The 10,949-nt window shown below is 34.9% G+C and overlaps 1 pseudogene; it reads right to left on the reverse strand.

The window, feature by feature from the left end:
- Window positions 1–8,026: 8,026 nt before the first annotated feature.
- Window positions 8,027–8,117, reverse strand: LOC111750818 (U6 spliceosomal RNA; annotated as a pseudogene).
- Between the last annotated feature and the right edge of the window lie 2,832 nt (window positions 8,118–10,949).

Raw genomic sequence — 10,949 nt, forward strand, 5'->3', positions numbered from 1 at the left:
GCCCACTGCTGCAGTCACTCTGTCAATCCACCTCTTTGAAGGTCTTCCTCTTTTCACTGACCCTCTACTTTACCAAGCATGATGTCCTTCCCCAGGGACTGTTCCCTCGTGATAAAATGTCCAAAGTAAGTAAGAAAAAGTCTCACCATCCTTGCTCCTAAGGAGAATCCTGACTGTACTTCTTCTAAGACAGATTTGTTTATTCTTCTGGCAGTCCATGTCAATATTCTCTATCAATCCCATAAATCAGAAGCATCAATTCTTTGGTCTTCCTTATTCTTTGTCCAGCGTTTGCATGCATATGAGGTTATTGAAAACACCATGGCTTAGATCACGTTGACCTTAGTCCTCAAAGTGGCATCTTTGTTTTTAATACTTTAAAGAGGTCTTTTGCAGCAGATTTGGTCAAGGCAATAAATACATCATTTGATTTCTTGACTACTGCTTGCATGGGCGTGGATTGTGGATCCAAGTAAAATGAAATCCTTGACAGCTTCAATATTTTCTCTGTTTATAATGATATTGCTTATTGATTCAGTTGTGAGAATTTTTGTTTTCTTTATGTTGAGGTGTAATCCATACTGAAGGCTGTAGTCTTTGATCTTCATCAGTAAGTGCTTCAAGTCCTCTGCTTTCAGCAAGCAAGGTTGTGTCATCTACTTATCACAGGTTATTAATGAATCTTCCTCCAATCCTGTTGATGTGTTCTTCTTTATATAGTTCAGCTTCTTGGATTATTTGCTCACCATACAGATTGATAATTATAATGAGAGGATACAACCCTGATGCACATCTTTTCTGATTTTAAACCACACAGTATCCCCTTGTTCTGTTGGAAGGACTACCTCTTGGTCTATGTACATATTCTGCAATGTTATCCATAGTTTATTATGATCTACACAGTCAAATACCTTTGCATAGTCGATAAAACTCAGGTAAATATCTTTCTGGTACTCATTGTTTTCAGCCCAAATCCATCTGACATCAGCAATCATATTCTTAATTCTATATCCTCCTTGGGATCTGGCTTGAATTTCTGGCAGTTCTTATGTGTGTACAGTTGCAGCTGTTTTTGAAGTGTCTTCAGCAAAATTTTGCTTGCATGTGATATTAATAATATTCCATGATTTCATGCATACAAAATGCTATTAAAGTGTTTATCTTAGAAATCCAATTAGCAGTGAAATCACCCTTCCTTCTTTAACTATCTGCAGAGAATGAGCGCACGAAATCCTCTCTCCTATGGGATGTAAGAATTATTTTAAGATCCCAGAGCAAATTTCTAGTTTAAATAACCTGGACTGCTTTCTTAGTGCTTCAGTAGTACAAACAAGATTTTCAGAATTTCCTTTCAAACGTTTACTCTCAAATTTGTACCTAGAGATCAGCTATTTTCTACTACATTCAAATAGCAAAATCCCTATAGAGAGGAGAGAGTTATAAACATTTCAGTATATTTCCAATTCTGTTCTGAGCCTGAAAACTATCATTTGAAAATACTTTAGAATGTAACAAGTTGTCCTCTAAATACTGTTGATGTCTCTTAGGTCAGCTCTTTTTCATGAGCCATTGAGCCCACAGCAAAGGCAGTCGCCCCTTCCACTGCAGTACATGTGGTGGATTATAAATGATAGATTGCAAAGAGGGTACCTCCCTCTTAAAACTCTAAATATATCCTAAAGCAGTATAAACAGGATGAAATAAATCTCTGACTATTTTCAAACCAACTGTCTGCAACACTTAGTACTATTGCCGATCAGTGTTACTACTATAATTACCTCTGAGGCCTTTTCTAGAATAATGAGAATTTTGGAGCTATTTTGGGTGGTCACCATGACACAATAATGTGTTCATCAAAAAAAAAAAAAAGCAAGAAAGAAAGAAGAAACACAGAAGAGTAGATTTTGAAAAGTAAAGCCCTACTGCTCACCACACTACTTGGAGCACCATTATATTTCATCTGTGTTACTGTATTAGCTTCTAACAGATCCCTGGATATTACTCTTGATCCCCCGCTAGTCATCCCTTCTATGCTACAAGTTACTCGTTGTAAAGTGTGAACCAGATCACAACACTGACTTTCTTAAATCCCTTTAAATTCTTTCCCATTACTCTTGTACTTTTTTTTTTAATTTTTATTGAGCTTTAGATGAAAGTTTGCAAATCAAGTCAGTCTCTCATACAAAAATTTATATACACCTTCCTATATACTACTAATTGCTCTCCCCCTAATGAGACAACCTGCTCCTTCCCTCCACTCTCTCATTTCACATCCAGTCTGCCAGCTTCTAACCCCCCTCTTCCCTCTCATCTCTCCTCCAGATAGGAGATGCCAACATAGTTTCAAGTGTCTACTTGATCCAAGAAGCTCATTGTTCACCAGCATCTTTTTCTACCCCATTGTACAGTCCAATCCCTGTCTGAAGAGTTGGCTTTGGGAATTGTTCCTGTCCTGGGCTAACAGAAGGTCTGAGTGCCATGACCATCAGGGTCATCTCTAGACTCGGTCAGAACATTAAGTCTGGTCTTTTTATGAGAATTTGAGATCTGCATCCCATTGCTCTCCTGCTCCCTCAGGGATTCTCTGTTGTGTTTCCTGTCAGGGCAGTCATCGGTTGTAGCCTGGCACCATCTAGTTCTTCTGGTCTCAGGCTGATGTAGTCTCTACTTTATGTGGCCCTTTCTATCTCTTGCACTCATAATTACCTTGTGTCCTTGATGTTCTTCATTCTCCTTTGCTCCAGGTGAGTTGAGACCAATTTATTCATTTTAGATGGCCACTTGCATTTAAGACCCCAGACGCCACTCTCCAAAGTGGGATGCAGAATGTTTTCTTAATAGATTTTATAATGCCAGTTGACTTAGATGTCCCCTGAAACCATGGTCCGCAAAACCTGGCCCTTCCTACATTCGCCTTCGAAGCATTCAGTTTATTCAGGACACTGCTTTTGGTTTAGTCCAGTTGTGCTGACCTCGCCTGTATTGTATGTTGTCTTTCCCTTCATCTAAATTAGTCCTTATCTACTATCTAATTAGTGAAAACCCCCTCTCTCCCTTCCTTTCTTCCTCCTCTCGTAACAATCAAAGGATATTTTCTTCCCTGTAACAGCTATTTTTTGAATTCTTATAATATTGGTCTTATACAATATTTGTCCTTTGGCAACTGACTCATTTCACTCAGCATAATGCCTTCCAGATTACTCCATGTTATGAAATGTTTCACAGATTCATTACTGTTCTTTATCAATGCCTAGTATTCCACTGTGTGAATATATCATAATTTATTTGTCCATTCATCCATTGATGAGCACCTTGGTTGCTTTCATCTTTTTGCTATTGTAAGCAGTGCTGCAATGAACATAGGTATGTATATATCTGTTTGTGTAAAGGCTCTATTTCTCTAGGATATATATTCCAAGGAGTGGGATTGTTGATTGTATGGTAGTTCTATTTCTAGCTTTTTAAAGAAGCACTAAATCAATTTCCAAAGTGGTTGCACCATTTTACATTCCCACCTACAGTGTATAAGTGTTCCAGTCTCTCCACAACCTCTCCAACATTTATTATTTTCTATTTTTTGGATTAATGTCAGCCTTGTTGGAGTGAGATGGAATCTCATTGTAGTTTTGATTTGCATTTCTCTAATGGCTAATGATCATAAGCATTTCTTCATGTCTATGTTAGCTACCTGAATGTCTTCTTTAGTGAAGGGTCTGTTTAGATCTTTTGCCCGTTTTCTTAATTGGGTTGTCTTTTTGTAGTTGAGTTTTTACAGTATCATGTAGATTTTAGAGATCAGGCGCTGATCAGAAATGTCTCAGCTAAAAACTTTTTCTCAGGCTGTAGGTAATCTTTTTACTCTTTTGGTGAAGTCTTTGGATGAACATAGGTGTTTGATTTATAGGAGCTCCCAGTTATCTAGTGTTTCTTCTGCATTGTTAGTAATGTTTGTATACTGTTTATTCCATGTATTAGGGCTCCTAACATTGTCCCTACTTTTTCTTCCATGATCTTTATTGTTTTAGATTTTATATTTAGGTGTTTGATCCATTTTGAGTTCATTTTTGTACATGGTTTGAGTTATGGGTCTTGTTTCATTTTCTTTTGCAGATGGATACCCAGTTATACCAGCACCATTTGTTAAAAAGACTGTCTTTTCCCCATTTAACTGATTTGGGGCCTTTGTCAAATATCAACTGTTCATATGTGGATGGATTTATGTCTGGATTCTCAGTTCTGTTCCATTGGTCCATGTATCTGTTGTTGTACCAGCACCAGGCTCTTTTGACTACTGTGGCAGTATAATAAGTTCTAAAATCAGGTAGCGTACGGCTTCCCACTTTGTTCTTCTTTTTCAGTAATGCTTTACTTATCTGGGGCCTCTTTCCCTTCCATATGAAGCTGGTGGTTTGTTTCTCCATCTCGTTAAAAAATATCATTGGAATTTGGATCAGAAGTGCATTAAATCTATAAATCGCTTTTGATAGGATAGACATTTTTACAACCTTAAGTCTTCCTATCCATGAGCAAGGTATGTTTTTCCACTTACGTAGGTCTCTTTTGGTGTCTTGCAGAAGCGTTTTGTAGTTTTCTTTGTATAAGTCTTTTACACCTCTGGTAAGATTTATTCCTAAGTGTTTTATCTTCTTGGGGGTACTGTAAATGATACCAATTTGGTGATTTCTTCTTCGATGTTCTTTTTTTTGGTGTAGAAGAATTCAACTGATTTTTGTATGTTTATCTTGTGTCCTGGTACTCTGCTGAATTCTTCTATTAGTTTCAGTAGTTTTTTGGAGGATTCCTTGGGGTTTTCTGTGTACAAGATCATGTCATCTGCAAATAGAGATACTTTTACTTCTTCTTTGCCAATCTGGATGCCCTTTATTTCTTTATCTAGCCTAATTGCTCTGGCTAGGACCTCCAGCACAATGCTGAATAAGGGTGCTGATAAAGGGCATAAGTGTCTGGTTCCCGATCTCAAGGATGATGTTGGCTATCGGCTTTGTATGAATGTCCTTTATTATGTTGAGGAATTTTCCTTCTATTCCTATTTTGCTGAGAGTTTAGATCATGAATGGGTGTTGAACTTTGTCATATGCCTTTTCTGCATCAATTGATAAAATCATGTGATTCTTGTCTTTTGTTTTATTTATGTGGTGGATTACATTAACTGTTTTTCTAATGTTGAACCATCACTGCATACGTGGTATGAATCTCACTTGGCCATGGTGAATTAGTTTTTTGATATGTTGTTGAATTCTATTCGCTAGAATTTTGTTGAGGATTTTTGCATCTAAGTTCATGAAGGATATAGGCCTTTAATTTTCTTTTTTTGTGATGTCTTTACCTGGTTTTGGTATCAGGGATATAACGGCTTCATAGAATGAGTTTGGTAGTATTCCATCCTTTTCTATGCTCTGAAATACCTTTAGTAGTCATGGTGTTAACACTTCTCTGAAAGTTTGGTAGAGCTCTGCAGTGAAGTCATCCAGGCCAGGACTTATCTTTTGTTGGGAGTTTTTTGATTACCTTTTCAATCTCTTCTTTTGTTACGGGTCTATTTAGTTGTTCTACCTCTGTTTGTGTTAGTTTAGGTAGGTATCGTGTTTCTAGGAATTCATCCATTTCTTCTTGGATCTCAAATTTGTTAGAGTACAATTTTTCATAGTAATCTGATATGATTCTTTTAATTTCAGTTGGGTCTGTTGTAATCTCGTCCACCTCATTTCTTATTTGGGTTATTGTCAGTTCAGCCTATGGTAGATCAATTTTGTTGATTTTTTCCAAAGAACTATTTTTTTATCTTATTAATTTTTTCAATTGTTTTTCTATTCTCTATTTCATTTAGTTCTGCTTTAATTATTATTATTTTTTTTCTTCTGGTGCCTGAGGGTTTCTTTTGTTGTTCTCTTTCTATTTGTTCAAGTTGTAGGGATAATTCTTTGATTTGGGCCCTTTCTTCTTTTTGGATGTGTGCATTTATTGATATAATTTGACCTCTGAGCACTGCTTTCGCTGTGTCCCAAAGGTTCTGATAGGAAGTGTTTTCATTCTCATTGGATTCTATGAATTTCTTTATTCCATCCTTAATGTCTACTATAATCCAGTCTTTTTTGAGCAGGGTATTGTTCACTTTCCAAGTGTTTGATTTCTTTTCCCTGCTTTTTCTGTTATTGATTTCTACTTTTATGGTCTTACTGTCAGGGAAGATATTTTGTAACATTTCTTTGTTTTTGATTCTGCTAAGACTTGGTTTATGACCTAATATGTGGTCTATTCTAGAGAATGCTCCATGTGCACTAGAAAAGAAAGTATACTTGGCTGCTGTTGGGTGGAGTATTCTGTGTATGTTTATGAAGTCAGGTTGGTTGATTGTGGCATTTAGATCTTCCTTTTCTTTTTTGAGCTTCTGTCTGGATGTCCTGACCTTTACCAAAAGTGGTGTGTAGAAGCCTCTTATTATTGTGGAGCTGTCTATCTCACACTTCAATGCTGATAGAGTTTGTTTTATGTATCTTGCAGCCCTGTCTTTGGGTGCATAAATATTTAATATGGTTCTATCCTCCTGGTATATTGTCCCTTTAATCATTATATGGTGTCCTTCCTTTTCTTTTATGATGGATTTAACTTTAAAGTCTATTTTGTCAGAAATTAATATTGCTGTTCCTGCCTTTTTGGATTGCGGTTTGCTTGATATATTTATTTCCATGTTTTGAGTTTTAGATTGTTTGTGTCTCTAAGTCTAAGGTGTGTCTCTTGTAGGCAGCATATAGACAGATAATGTTTTTTAATCCATTCTGCCACTCTCTGTCTTTTTATTGGTGCATTTATTCCATTTACATTCAGCATAATTTTGGATAAAAAAAAATTTTTTTTTTTAATGAATTTAGTGCTATCATTTTGATGTCTTTTTTTTGTATTTTGTTGACAGTTTCTTTTCCCCACTTAAATTTTTTTGCTGAGTAGTTTATCTTTATATATTGTCTTTTTCCTCTTATTCGTTTTTGTTGATTTTGTTTCTGCTGAGTCTCTATTTTTTTCTTGTATTTTCTTTTGATGTGTAGGATAGTTTGTCTCCTTAATGGTTACCTTATTATTTACCCCTATTTTGCAAAATTTAAGCCTAACTTTTATTTCTTTGTATCGCCTTATCTCCCTCTCCATATGAAAGACCTATGTCTATATTTCTTAGTCCCTCTTTATTGTTTGAATGTTTTCTTCTTTTACATAGTACCATCACTTTTTCCCTGTTTTGAGCATGTTTTCATCTTGATTTGTTTTTGGGATTTCCCTGTCTGGGTTGACATTGATTGATCTGCCCAGTGTTCTAGTTTTGAGTTGATTCCTGATATTATTGATTTTCTAACCAAAGAACTCCCTTTAGTATTTCTTGTAGGTTTTGTTTGGTCTTTACAAATTCCCTAAACTTCTGTTTTTCTGGAAATGTCCTAATTTCACCTTCATATTTGAGAGACAGTTTTGCTGGATATATGATTCTTGGGTGGCAATTTTTTTCCTTCAGTTTTTTTTATATAAGTCATCCCATTGCCTTCTTGCCTGCGTAGTTTCTACAGAGTAGTCCAAGTTTATTCTTATTGCCTCTCCTTTTTAGGTGACTTTTTGTTTATCCCTAGCTGCTCTTAAAATTCTCTCTTTATCTTTGTTTTCAGCAAGTTTGATTATAATATGTCTTGGTGACTTTCTTTTAACATCTACTTTATGTGGAGTTCATTGAGCATCTTGGATAGACATCTTCTCATCTTTCACGATATCAGGGAAGTTTTCTGCCAACAAATCTTCAACAGTTCTCTCTGTATTTTCTGTTATCCCTCCCTGTTCTTTTACTCCAGTCACTCGTAGGTTATTTCTCTTGATAGAGTCCCACATGATTCTTAAGGTTTCTTCATTTTTTTTAATTCTTTTATCTGATTTTTCTTCATATATATTGGTACCAAGTGCTTCAAGTTCACAAATTCTGCCTTCCACTTGCTCAATTCTATTCCTCTGACTTTCCATTGAGTTGTCTAAAAATATGGAATGCTTCATGAATTTGTGTGTCATCCTTGCACAGGGGCCATGCTAATCTTCTGTGTATCATTCATGCTGCCAAAGAGAGCACTACCCTTGTAGTTTCTATGTTCGTGTCATATGGCCAACAAAGACTCAATATGTTGTGACCCTGGAATACTTCTATTGCTTTGTCTTCTTACTCCATTCTTTCCCTCGTTCACCAGGCTTACATACTTTGGTCTTCATTTTGTCCTTCCATCATGACACATATATTCCCATCCCAGAGCTTTTGCATTTGTTCTTTTTTTATTTTCTTTTCCTATTTCCATTGGTTAGTCCCTAAATCTTCACATTTTAATTCCTCCATCCTGCTCATATCATCTCTTCAGAGACACTATCCCTGAGCAATCCATATAAGGCACCAAAAACATCTTCCAACTTGGTCCCCACCATAATACCCTGTTTTATCTTCTTAGTAGCATTTCTCAATTTCTGTAATCATTTATTTTTGTTTATTATTACCCCCAGCCGCTAAAATGTAATCATCCTTATAGTAAGAACATTGTTTGTCCTGTTCACTGTTATTCCTCAGTTCCTAGAATGTTATCTGTCATATAGTTGGTATTTATAAAATGTTTTAGACTGACCACCCACTTTTCAATGCTATTTACCTTTCCAGAGGTAATTATAGTTAGTATTTCAGGATATACCCTATCAGTTCTTTTTTAGGTATTTACATACTTACAGACATGTTTTGTGACTGGCTTTTTTTCTCTTACTATATCTTGAATATCATTTTCATTCAATAACTTATGATTATGTCAACTTATTTAACTGATACAAGACATGGATATACTATACCTTATTTAATCATTCTCCTATTGATGAACATTTAGGGAGTTTCTGATATCTTGATACAATATATAGAATTTATGCTACAAATAATGTTGAGAACCTATTTTGCTTCCTTGCCTATTCTAAGTATTGGAGATCATCAGCTGTTAGTTGCTGTCAAGTAGATTGTGACTCATGGAAAACTATGTGTTACAGAGTAGAACTGCTTCATAGGATTTTCTTGCTGAAATCAAAAGCAGATTCCCAGGCCTTTTATTCTGAGATACTGCTGGTGGGAGGGGGATGGTTGAATGGCCAATCTTTAAGTTAGCAGCTGAGTGCAAACTATTGGTGACAATCCGTAAACAAAAATATCTTCCCTCATGGAATGTATGTTCTGGTGAGGTGCAATACACAATAAACATTTAATTTATGGTATCAGATTTAATAAATAGGTAAATTTTATAATATAAGAGGATAATAAATTATATGAAAAAAATAAAACAAGGCAAAAGGATAGTGAGGATTTCATTCACATAATTAGAAGTTTTGATTGCTTATTGTTTTACACCTAGATTAATGTTTATTTATAGCAAAAAAAAAAATTTTTTTATAGCAAAGTTAGCAATAAATGGAGGAGCCTTTAGTTTTCTCAAATCTTCCTGAAAAAGACCATAACAAAGCTTTGGGAAGGTTGCCAACAAATCTACTATCTTATTTTTTTGTTTTGTTTTTAATTTGGATACTTTTTGATTTTCTTCTTTTTCTTGAGTTATGGCATTTTATCAGTTATTCCAGGTGTTTGTCTTTTTTCAGTATTCCTGCTTGTCTCTCAATCTGGAGCCTGTTTTCTGTTTTTCTTTTCCCATCTCAGAGAATTTTTGTTTTTTCATTCTTTATTCTTTCTATTCTACATATTTTGCTCAATTAGACAACTGTTGAAAATCTTCTTAGACAACATTGGAGTACTTGGTTATATTCTCCATCTCCGCATGCTTTTGTAATTACTTTGTCCTTGTAGTCCACGTTCTGAAGCATCTCTCAGTTCAATCTTCTGATTCACTTATTCCATCTTCTGCCGTGTATTCCTCCCACTCCCCTGGCTATTTTATTCTTCTTATGAGAGATTTTTCTCCATGCAGTTGTCTCTAATTTCATAATTAGATTGTTCCTATTTATAGTTGCTTGGTTTTGTTTTAGTCTGTTTCCATTAGTTATTCTACAGAAAGTCTCCAGGAAAGTTTAATTTTATGTGTTTAATTTCTTTCATATTCTTTTTCTTTTCAGTGTTCAACTATTTTCCCTTGGGTGTTACTTTTGTTTGCATTTTAATTTTGTTGGTTTTTCTGAATTGATTCATGATTTCATGTTTTTTCTGTATAGCTATAAATGGGGAATAGGATTGACATAATTCATTAGAGTGCATTTCCTCAGCCTAGCTGATAGTCCCTGTTTGCTAGGCAGCAAACACTGAGTATAAAATTCTATTACTTCATCATGACCAGATATAGAGTGACCATGAACCAAGAGAAAAACCTGTCAACATAAGCATATACAGAAATGACAGGAAAGATAAAATTAATGAATGTGGATGTTAAAATAACTATTATAGATGTGCTGGATATACTCGAGAATTAAAAAGAAATTTAAAATATGAAATAAAGGATAGATGGAATATGTAGAGATAAAAACTACAGCATATGAAATGAAAGTATCACTGCATAACAAATGAGAGTAAATTAAATTCTAAAGGGAAAAAAAGGCAGTAAATTTGAATGCATGGCAATAAAAATTATCCAAAATGACACACATGAAAGAAAAAAAAAAGAACAGAATATCAGTAACCTGAAGTGGACTAACACACATGTTATGTTAGAGCCTAAAAGAAGGTGAGAGAGAGAAAAATAAAAGGTATTTGATGAAATAATGACCAATATTTTTGCACATTTAAGAAAAACTATAAACAGTTCTAAGAATCTCAAAGACCCTAAGCAAAATAAACACACATAAAACCACATTAACCTAAATCTTCACCAAATTTCAGAAAACCATTGACTAAAAATTCATAAATTTAGTGAAGGATAAAAAAGAACATTATGAACAGA

The sequence above is a fragment of the Loxodonta africana genome, chromosome 5 (genome assembly GCF_030014295.1).
Source record: "Loxodonta africana isolate mLoxAfr1 chromosome 5, mLoxAfr1.hap2, whole genome shotgun sequence".
Lineage (NCBI taxonomy): Eukaryota > Metazoa > Chordata > Mammalia > Proboscidea > Elephantidae > Loxodonta > Loxodonta africana.